This window comes from Callospermophilus lateralis, unplaced genomic scaffold, assembly GCF_048772815.1.
Source record: "Callospermophilus lateralis isolate mCalLat2 unplaced genomic scaffold, mCalLat2.hap1 Scaffold_1735, whole genome shotgun sequence".
Classification (NCBI taxonomy): Eukaryota; Metazoa; Chordata; class Mammalia; order Rodentia; family Sciuridae; genus Callospermophilus; species Callospermophilus lateralis.
In genome coordinates, this window is record NW_027512800.1 from 91,137 (window position 1) to 103,136 (window position 12,000).

Consider the following 12,000-nt stretch of genomic DNA (forward strand, 5'->3'; position numbering starts at 1 on the left):
TATTAAAATTCAAATCATGATTACAATATCCACTGCCTCTTAAGAGAAGGAAGAGATTCACATTCTATATGTTATAGTCCTATTTGTTGTAGGAAATTGTAATTTAATAGTACTGATTGAATTAAATTCTAACAGAAACTTATTTCAGGTAGAATGTTGACTTGCCAAAGTAGTTATAATCACAAGATAAACTAAAAATACTGCATAAGGTTTTGAAGCAATCCAAGTCTACTCACTGATGAGTTAGGAGGTAACAAATATACTGAGTAGTGCAGCAGAAAAATACATTTTTTCTTTTTTTTTTCATTTTCCTTCAACCTTAACTAGAATTTTAAATTTTATTTAAACTAGTATAATTACAGTCCCTTCTACAATGTTTGCAATAGCATTAGCAGAATATTTCTCAATACCTTTTATTGCAGTCTCTATATTTTATTCCTTAGTGTAAGTTTCCGTAGCTTCTGTTCTAAAGGGTGACAAGATATTGTAGATACAGTTTATTAAAATATTGATGATGGATTAAAGCAATTTGTTTTCCACAAAAGCCACACGATATTACTATGCTAATTAGTTTTAAAAATAAAAATCATGCTTTTGAAGTATATGTAATTCTTATACTTTCTCTACTAGGTTATAGATTGTTAGGGTCTGTAAACAAGTCAGGATGGCGCCTGGCAAATGTTAGAGTCTGTAAACAAGTCTGGATGGTGCCTGGCATTTTGCCAGAGGGAGTGGTTTGTGAAGTAACGCCAGCAAGCCATTAAGTGTGGAGATTCCTTATTGGTTGACTGCTGTATCTATTTTATGTTAACTAACATAAGCTGTGTGGAATGTATAAATACCGCTCCTTTCCTACAATAAATGGCTCCCACTCCTGCTGTATCTATGTACATAAGTTGCGCGTCACCCCCCAGTTATTTTTCTGCAGCCGGACTGCGGCAATAGATAGTGCTGTGCAACAAAGAAATCTGTTTGGAACAGTATAGACTTGCTTGGTCTTGTTCTGTATTAGAGTGAAGACAAGATCTTCTATCAAAACAAATGGCTCCAGTGGCTCGGGAACCTGAGGTAGGGATCTCAAGTTCAAAGGCAGCCACAGCAACTTAGAGAAATCCTGTCTCAAAATAAAACATAAAAACGGTGATAGGGGTGTGGCTTGGTGGTTAAGGGTTCCTGGGTTAAATCACTGGTACCAAAAAAAAAAAAAAAAAAAAGCAGAGGGGCAAAGGCTCCAGAATACTGGTCGTTGTGGCTATATGAAGGTTAATTTAAATATTTTGGTAATATCTATAAATGTACACTGTAAACTGAATTAATTATAATAAAATATACTTTTTAATTATTGTAAAAATAATTTTTAAAAAACTGTGTAATTTCTTGAAATTGTATCTGGAATATTTATATTATTTTCATGGTCATTATAAATTTTCATAATTTTTAATTCATCTATTGAAAGATTGAACAATATTTAGCACTGTCATTTATGGGGACAGGAATATAATAATATCTTCACCAACATTTTTCTAACTACTTTTTAACAACATTATTTTTTATAATAAGCTATAAAGATAATAACACTGATATGCACTCTATGTTTTATTTATATCCATTTTAGGGTCCTATTCCTAATCAGAAAATGAAGAATTTCCTGTACTTGCAATAAATACTAGTCAATCAGTAAGAATGTTTTAAAAAGCATATAGTAGGTGTTCAAATATAAAATGTCATGAAATTATTCAAACACATATAAAGATACATACATGAAATTGTATTTTTAAACCAATGTATTGACATATTTATGAATAGATTGTTATAGATATGCTTGCATTTTAATTCATTTTAAAATGCCACTTTAATTTGAGATCATTATATTAAATCACAACTCTCTGCAGGCATTTTAGCATGAAGTAGAACCAATAAAGCTCAGAAACTTAACTTTCAAATCATTAAATTTAACACAGCTATGCCAAAATAATAGAAAATTATGGGCATATTGTAATTTTTATCCCTCAATCCATTCTTCCTTAATGTGTATTATAATATTAGGAAGAGAACCAATGTGGACCTTGTGTCTTGACTCCTTCTCCAGCTTTCCTAGTGGAAGATTGGGCACACTGGAGGTGTTTGGACAGGGCAAGGCACCAGGGGTCTCTTCCTTACTCTGGTTCCACCAATTCAGTGCACCCCAAACAGTGACAGGTAGTTCTAGTCTGCATCTCTTACTGTCTTCATCAGAGCCAGTCTTGCCACTCTATCCAGTCCCCTCAAAGATCCCAACTGCCTTCAGGCCACCTTGCTTCCATCCACAGATGCTGAGCTATAACTCTGCAGAGTGTCTCATGTGAGATGAGCTTTGTTAAGCCCACTTCATTTCCCTTAGTCTTGTTCTATGTTCTAGATATATATATATATATATATATATATATATATATATATATATATATATATATATATATATATATATATTGCTTCAGGTTTAAGCTGATTTCTCTCTCTCTCTCTCTCTCTCTCTCTCTCTCTCTCTCTCCACCCCTCAAAACAATCCAGTACTAGTAATATGAGATATTAAATTATTAAATAATGGATATTAAATAACTGCTATAGATAGAGCTATTTGTCTTTGTTTTGTGTTATTACCCGACTATGCTCTGAATAAAGCCTTCCAAATGATTTACTCTCTAAAATATGAATCTGTAAAATTTTCCTAAACACACAAACAACGTATGATATATTCATTTACTTGTAACAGAAATTTTGAATTAGGTAGCCTGATTTGGAAAAATGATGTCAGTGGGAGAAGCCACTGGACAAGACAATAGAATGTTGTGTAAGTACTGGTACACATATTTGGTTAAAATCAACATCAAAATGAGAAAGAATATGTTAACAGTAAATAAAAATGTATCAAAAAAATTTCAACTACATTTGAAGTAGAATAAAATGTAAGAAAATGTAGGAATATGAGGGAAGGGAATAAAGTAGAAAGAAAAATTGCACATAAAAACAAGGGAATAAAGAAATAGAAGAATATGTAAAAAGTTGAGTACTAGATGATTTTAAGAAATCTAATGTAATTTGATATGGAAATAAAAGATAAAATCACTCACAAATAGCAATTCAGATGTTTTTCAAACTTTTACTTTAACATTTAATATCAGAGGCAAATGGCAAGGAGCATGGATTTAAGAGTCAAAATTACAGTAACAAAATAGAAATTTGTTAAAATTTTCTTTGGAATTGAATCCTCACTATGAACATATGTTCTCTGAAAAATATTCAATATCTTAAAGTTTATATGTACACATAAAATGAAGATAGTTGTTCTCCATTTCTAATATTTAAACTTGTACGAAATAAACACAGGTTTATGAAGAGCTTGTCATAAAGCAGCAGCAACGAATATGTTTCAAAAATAGCTTCTCGTTTTTGCTTAACTCTTCAAAGTGATGAAATTGAATGGGTACAATCAAGAGTCATATGCTAGGAAATCAGACATCAACATGTGTTATCAAGTTCCTATCCTATACTCCTGACTCTCCAAGCACTAGGAAAAGAAGCACAGATCAAAAAAGAAATATATATATATATATGTGTGTGTGTGTGTGTGTGTGTGTGTGTGTATATATATATATATATATATATATATATATATATATATATATATATATATATCCATCCCAGTTCTTTTCAGTGAGGGTAAACAATAAATGTACAAGATATTGGATAGTTCTGACATCAGAAAAACAGAGCAAGGGCAGGATGTTTGAGAGAAAGAGCTGAGAGCTCATATACCAATCTATTTAACATGTTTAGAGAATGCCTTCTGTAATTTATTATTTGAACAAAAAGCCATCAGAAATGATGCACCCAGGTATCAAGAAGTCGTTCCAGATAGAGGAAACAGCAAATGCAAAGTCCCTGAGGCAGATCTTGCTGACATGTTAAGAATGGCAGGGAGAAGATTGTAGCTAGAACAACAATGCTTCACCAGAAAATCAGGGCATGTTCTAGGAGAAGAGATATTAGAAAGGTGTTAGAAGGGAGAACTATGTAAGACTTTATTGGTTATAGTTTGGATTTAGGATTTTATTCCTAGAGAAATAAAAAGTCATTGCAGTTTTTTAAAAGACATAAGGCTCTGCTCTGCTTTAAAATGTAATCCTTGTGAAAATATGAAGAAATAGGAAGCAGGATAGAATCTGGGTGACATCTGGAGAGGGGTTTTTAAATAAAAAAGAGAAGTAGCTTTGAGTGGATTCAGGTGTATTTTTAGGGAGGTATATGGAATTTATTGAATGATTTGATGAACAACAACAAAGACATCATCACTATGAGGTGAAATTAGCGATATTACAACTTTCAAATCTAAAGAGTTTCTATTGATTCAGTATATAAGTAATACATGATAACAGCAAAAATAAAGTAGAATCAAATACACAAAGATCTTTTACTTACATAGCAAAATGTGTGCCATTACCAGAAGTTCTAGCTCTATTTTTTCCTTTTTAATCATTTTTTTTATTTATACATAACATTGAGATTCAGGTTATGTATAACATAATTTTGACATAAATACAAAGGCATGGAATATGATCTAATCCTGTCCTTAGTACTTTCATTTTCTGCCTCTCCTCCCTCCCCTTCTTCACCTCCCTCAACTGATCTTTCTGCTGTTTCCTTTTAGCTTTTCTTTTTTTTTTCATTAGTGTCTTGTGGATGTACATGATGGTGAACTTCACTGTAGTATATTCATACATGTAGACATGTATTCTATGATTTTTTAAAAATTCATTTCACTCCACTCAGAATGGCAGCTATTAAGAATACAAAGAACTATAAATGTTGGCAAGGATATGGGGGGGCACACTCATACATTGCTGGTGGGACTACAAGTTGGTGCAGCCAATATGTAAAGCAGTATGGATATTTCTTGGAAAACTAGAAATGGAACCACCATTTTACCCCGCCATTCCATTCCTCTGTCTATACCCAAAGGACTTAAAAACAGCATACTGGGCTGGGGATGTGGCTCAAGTGGTAGTGTGCTTGCCTGGCATGTGTGTGGCCCGGCTTCGATCCTCAGGACTACATACAAAAAAGCAAAGATGTTGGGGCTGGGGATGTGGCTCAAGCGGTAGCGCACTCGAGAACTAAAATAAATAAATAAATAAATAAATAAATAAATAATATTAAATGATAAATAATATTAATAATAAATAATAAATAATATTAAATAAAATAAATATATATTTAAAAATTCTCTCTCACATCTCTCTTTAAAAAAAAGATGTTGTGTTTGCTGAAAACTAAAAAAACTAAAAAACTAAAAAAACTAAAAAAAACTAAATGAATAAACATTAAAAAATTCTCTCTCTCTCTCTCTCTCTCTCTCTCTCTCTCTCTCACACACACACACACACACACACACACACACTTACACTCTCTCTATTTAAGAAAAAAAACAGCATACTACAGGGACACAGTCACATCAATGTTTATAGCAGCACAATTCACAATAGCTAAACTGTGAAACCAACCTAGATAAATGGGTAAAGAAACTGTGGTATATATACACAATGGAATATTACTCAGGAATAAAAGAGAATAAAATCATGGCATTTTCAGGTAAATGGATGGAGTTGGAGAATATAATGCTAAGTGAAGTTAGCCAATCCCCCAAAACAATTGCCAAATATTTTCTCTGATATAGGAAGGTTGATTCATAGTGGAGTTGGGAGTGGAGCGTTGGAGGATTAGATGAAATCTAGATAGGGCAAACTGGTGGGAGGGGAAGAGAGAGACAATGGGGTAAAAAACATGGTGAAATGAGATGGACATCATTACCCTAAGTACATGTATGAAAACATAAATGGTATGAATATACTTTGTATACAACCAGAGATAAAAATTGTGTTCTATATGTGTAATATAAATTTTAATGCATTCTACTATCATATATAACAAATTGGAATAAAAATGAATTAATTACTTTAAAAAAAGTGTCTTGAGAGTGAAGGAAATCATTCCAAGGGGAAGCCCTACGGGATGTGCCTTGTGCCTGGGTGGCAGGTATACATTAGCAAGGGAATTACATTCATAGGCAAATTGCCTGGATTTATTATCCTCCTATTAAGTTCATCAAAATCAACCATTTGAATAAAAATAGCAGGAAGATTAATGATCTGAATAGTTGTGATGAATTTTGCTATGATGAGGGGGGATTAACCATGTAACAAGAAGACCCAACACAGCAGAGACTTATCAGCTCAATCTAAAGGTTGGTCTTGAGGCTCCAATCCACGCCAAAATTTAAATTAGCCGTCTAGATAATGAATGCTCACTTCCACTCAAATTGTACAGCAAATATTTTACATTTTAAGTAAGAATTATATTTTGAGGTCTACTTAATCAGATATGATTCTACACCATAGTTAATTAATTGAAATAAAAATGGCTATTAATGACATATTCTATGTAAGGCACTGGAGAAAATACACTTATTATTGAGACATGATACCAGCCTTAATATGTTTGTGGCCTAAAATACTTTATTCAATGCTTCATTTAAATGTAACAAGTCTTGTCTATGGAAACCCATATTCTGTATTCAAGAAAGATCTGCCTCTAGCCTTCTTTCCATCAAGAAATACTTCACCTGAAAATCAGAATTTGCTGAAGAAATCTGTGATTATACCTTGGAGCAGCAGCAAATGCAAACCCTTTGTTTCAGTTGTTCAATTTGTAGAAGCTATATGTTCTACTCTGAAGTATGTACAGCATACATCTGAGTCTTTTGGATCTATGCTGTACATAGTTCAGAGTAGAACATATAGCTTCTACCATGAGTTATATGAGTCAAGATCTTTCCTAACCTGAAATCATTAGGGATTTACTTAGCCCTGCTTCCTGTAAAGGTGGAGACATGTCCATTATCTACAGGATAGTGTTAAGAGCTTCCATTCTGTTCAGTGACTGCCTAAGTCACATAGCTCTAGTTCTATCAGCTTCTTACCTGTAGTGCCCATTTTTCCTTGGGACCTCAGTAAAAGGGCACCAGGATAGAGCTGACCTTACTGAGTCCATACTAAGTGATTTCTTTCAAGTTTTCTGATTGTTGTTCAAGGTTAGGCCTTGAGAGTATTTGCACTCAGTCTTCAGGCCTAACTCTGAGGGACTCCTTCTCAGGCTTCTTTCTCCAACTGACTGCATTAAACTAACCAAAAATGGCACAGGAAAAAAAAAATGTAACTTCAAGCTTTAATGTAAGGTGACATGAATAACACATAGTCTAAAAATTTAGGATGGGATATATACTAGAGTACAATAGAAAAGATCTAATGCAAAAACAAAAATGAAACAAACAAACAAAACCTTGCTAACCTAATTCTACAGTGCAGGTTTTGAAAGTTCAGCTTTAATTTAATGAACATTTCATATTTTTTAAAGAAAATTATTTATATGATATACATAATGAAGACACCATTGAAAATATATTATAAATTTGGTCTCCCAGTGTATTACTAAAATAAAACATTTAAATCCTTTTAGCTAAATACTTGAAAAGAAATAAGAAAAATAAAAAATATTCTTTTTTTTTTTGGTACAGGTATTAACCCCAGGGGTGCTAAACCACTAAGCTACATCCACATTCCCACATATCTCCAGCCCTTTTAAAGTTTTATTTTTGTTTGTTTGTTTCTTTATTTGAGACACTTTGGCATAGGGCCTCACTAACTTGCTGAGGCTGAATTGCATAGGGCCTCATTAAATTGCATACGGCCTCACAAAATTGCTGAGGCTGGCTTTGAACTTTCAATTGTCCTGCCTTAGCTTCACAAGCCTCTAGGATTACAGGTGTGTATCACCATGCCCAACTCAATGTTTTGTTTTTATTCTAAACAACTTCTAAATTTTGGTCAAACAAATAATTCCTTAATAAGTTATTTACTGCGCTGCACAGAAAACTTTTATGACATAATTTCTTAATTAAGAGAAAATGAGGGCTGGGGATTTGGCTCAGGTGGTAGCGCGCTTGCCTGGTATGCATGCAGCCCGGGTTCGATCCTCAGCACCACATACAAAACAAAGATGCTGTGTCCGCCGAGAACTAAAAAATAAATATTAAAAAAATTTTCTCTCTCTCTCTCTCTCTCTCTCCCACTCTCTCTTTAAAAAAAAAAGAGAAAATGATAATTTTTCAAATGAAACTATTAGAAATTAAAGTGACTTTTACCCACTTTTTGAAAATATTTTTATTTGTAAAGTTTTCTTGTGCTTGATTTTTCCATAAATATTTTGGTGATCTTTGGGAGAATGTGATGAATTTTTATTTAATGAAATTAATATTACTGTGAAGAAATACATAATATTTCACATTCAAAAGCATTTAAGACAACAATTAAGATCTATGAATTAATCACATCAGTCTTTTCGATTACATACATAAAATTTCTGAACAAATTATGTTTTATTTATTTTTTATTTTTTATTTCATTTTATTTTTTTTGGTGGTGCTTGGGATTGAACCCATATCCTTGTACATGCAAGAAGGCAAGCACTCTACTAACTGAGCTATATCTCAAACCCCTCAAATTATGTTTTAAAATATGTATATGGTTATTCATAAATAGGTACCTAAGACTCATATTATTTTTTAATTTTTTTTTAGTTGTAGGTGGACACAATATCTTTATTTTACTTATCTATTTAGGCTCAGGATCAAACCCAGTGCCTCACATATGCCAGGAAAGCACTCTAAACTGAGGTACAACCCCAGCCCAGACTTACATGTTTTAATTCTTAAAAACCTTCCCAGTCAGTTCATAACACTCCTAGGTATCAGAAATAAACCCAGAGAATTGACTTGTCTTACTAAAGGGCATAAAGTGGTTATAAAGTCCAGATTAATGCTGAAAATTACATAAAATCTACTAGGATTACCAAACATTCATTAAACATATAGTAAATGTCCCTCACCCTCCCTCCCCCACTTCTTCTTGTGGACTTCTTCATCTAAATTACTCCAAAGTTCACTGCCTGGGTAAAGATTCATAATATTTCACATTAGCATATAAGGATAGCTACCCTACTCATTGGGGCCTGAAGAAAAGTATTTGACAACTTCAAACTCTCTTCTTCATATTCATAAATCCTTTGAAATAAAAATTTAACTCTTTTACTGTCTAGTGCATTATTATTTTTTTATTATAGAAACAAATAGTTATTTAGAAGGAAAAACATGTGTAAACATTACTGGTTTTAAACAAATGTTCAGATTATGTGGAAGATAATTGCTCAAATGTAAATGAACAAATCCTCTGTGGGTCTATGAAAACTTCAATATCTTTATATGAATCCTCACAAACTTGAATTTGGTAATCTACCATTTGTAAGGCAGACCATTTTAATGTCAAGAATATCTCATTTTCACATTTTGGATTATTTTTAATAATTAATATTTCAAACACTAAATACCAAGAGATTCCCAGGAGCATTTTCAGAATTCCTGAAGAATTTCAGGGGATATTTTAAATCAGAGAGAAAATAATATGTTTGCAACCTCTGTAGTCCTTTCTTGTCTTATACAAATGGCATTTGTGCATAAATACATGCTGAAAAGTCTATTTTTACTTGATTGATTGGACATGATCACTCTGGATACCACATTTTTGGCTGACCCCAATGAATGAAATATAATATGAAAATAAAGAGAATGGTGTAAAACCTAGGGCCTGAATATTTAGTAGGGGAATTATATTTTTATTTATTGAGAAATCTAAAAGTATTATCAAGGTTCCTGAATATTTCCTATGTTACATAGCTATACATTAACTGTTGCTTTATCATGCAACCCATATCCGACTTTGTGTAATTTTGATTACAGAAGAAAAAACAAAGATTTTTTTAATCATAAACACCTGAATTTTTTATCATAAACAACTAAATTTATTTAATTGTTTACATTTAAAATAAAAATAAGCCAGATTTTGGTAAAAAAATATTCAGTTATGGGCTGGGTGTGGCTCAGTGCTTGCGTGGTAAGCACAAGGTCCTCTGTTTGTGTCCCCAGTATTGCCTAAATAAATAAATAAGCTATTTTTTAAAAAAGTCATGTCATGCACAAATCTAATCTCACATTGTATAGGATTTCACTCAACATTCTATCATTCCTTTCTAATATTTGCCATTTTGTAAGTGTGAAATTTAAAACTTGAAATTTATATATAATGATGGGTCTATGCAGTTTTTTTCTGTGACTATTCAAATAAAATACTATCACAAAAATAAGATCGCACAACCAATATCTTTTTTTTAAACCCAGGAAAATGACAAAAGTATCACTGAACCATAGTCTCAATTAATTTTAAATTCATAGAACAGCTGTGAATGTTAGAGCCATAGAGATTTTTCCAGGACCCCTGTGAATTATCTGTCATGGTTAAAGGAAGCATAACAATTTGCCACAGGTATACCCACAGAGTATGAACTCATAGGGAAGAGAAGAAAGAAAGTGGCATGGTTAGAAAAAAAATATGATTGGAGAAAGCTGCACGGGGAAAGGAGATAAGGTTGTAGAAGAGGTAGAGTTCAGAGGAAAGATAATGAGAGCACAGACAGAAGAGTTGAGCTATGAGGAGATTAGGTTTACAAAGCAAGATCTGTATCCATGACTCAAATCTCAGAGAAGAACATTTTTACACATCAAAGAGCTGCAAAGAAATGGTTTACTTTTAATTGAACTTGAAGGCAACAATAAAATATCAGTGTTGTGGCTACTACCTAGGTGTCTGATATGGTATGATTATAATTCCTGAATGGAATCATCATCCAACTGTATTTCTCCAAAGAATAAAAACAAATAGAGCAGAGCTAACACTGCTTCAGTTGTTACTGACAGCTCACATTTTAGCTTGTAAAATTAATACTAGCTAGAAAGGCTGACTTTTCCTATAAATGTAACAAATAATTTACAACATTTTGATGATCATATTCTGACAGATTGTATGTGTTAATTGCATGAACTACACTTACAGAGCATTTATCCATTTTGCTATTAATCCAACACAAGTTATATTTGATGTTAAGGTAAAAGAGAGAAATGGATTTCTAATGCAAACTGGGGATTATGGAAAGCCACTGAGAAGTGGTGTCAAGAATTGAATCTTAACTAATAGTACTTTCTCCATAAATGGAAGAATTGTTAGGAAGTGTTCAGAAAGAACTTTACTAAGGTCTTATGTCTTCAAATATTTCAGTGTCTAAAAATATAGTATCTATGGGCAAGTGCAGACAGTTTAATATAATTCAAGCTATGTATGCAATATGGAGTGGAAGGTTAGGTTAAAGATTAAGATAAGAACCTTACATGGCCTGGCTCAGCAGACACTAAGATTTTAAGATGGCATTAGTCATGCCAGTGAAAGAGAAGAAACCCATGGATGTCAAACTAGGGGAGTGCCCAAGGTGGATATTGATGTGGGATTTTTCCCCTAAAGGCATTTGCTGAGCATTTCAGAGAGGTTACTACCAGTGTTACAAGTACGTCAACATGAAGAAGGGGAGCATTGCAGGTGTCAACATGGTGATGGCAGCATGCTGCTTTTCAGCTACTGCCTTTCTTAACAGTACCTCAAGCATGAGTGGTGATGCAAGTACCAATGAAGAGGCGTCAGTGTGGAGAGTATACTATGTACTCCTGATTGGGACTGCCTCCAGTATGAAAGTGGCCTCATGGCTGAATTCTTTCATATCCTGAGTATTAACACCAAATAAAGGTGACTGGTTAAAAAAATTAAGATTTCTTTGTTGTTTGTTTATGTTTATATAAGAAATAAAAATCCAAAACCTAGTGGCTTAAAACAATGAAAACATTTAGAAATCTGGTTTTTGAATAGGGCATGGCAAAAAAAATTCACCTCTACTCTACTTAGTAACAACACTCAGAATCCTCTGTAGTCCCCAGTATTCAGTTGTTGGGCAGGTAGATGATGCTGGCTGTCA

At 33.0% G+C, this 12,000-nt stretch overlaps 1 pseudogene; it reads left to right on the forward strand.

Annotated features, from left to right (window-relative positions):
• Positions 1-11,398: 11,398 nt before the first annotated feature.
• LOC143386906 (ATP synthase F(0) complex subunit f, mitochondrial pseudogene) lies at positions 11,399-11,646 on the forward strand (annotated as a pseudogene).
• The last annotated feature ends 354 nt before the right edge of the window (positions 11,647-12,000 follow it).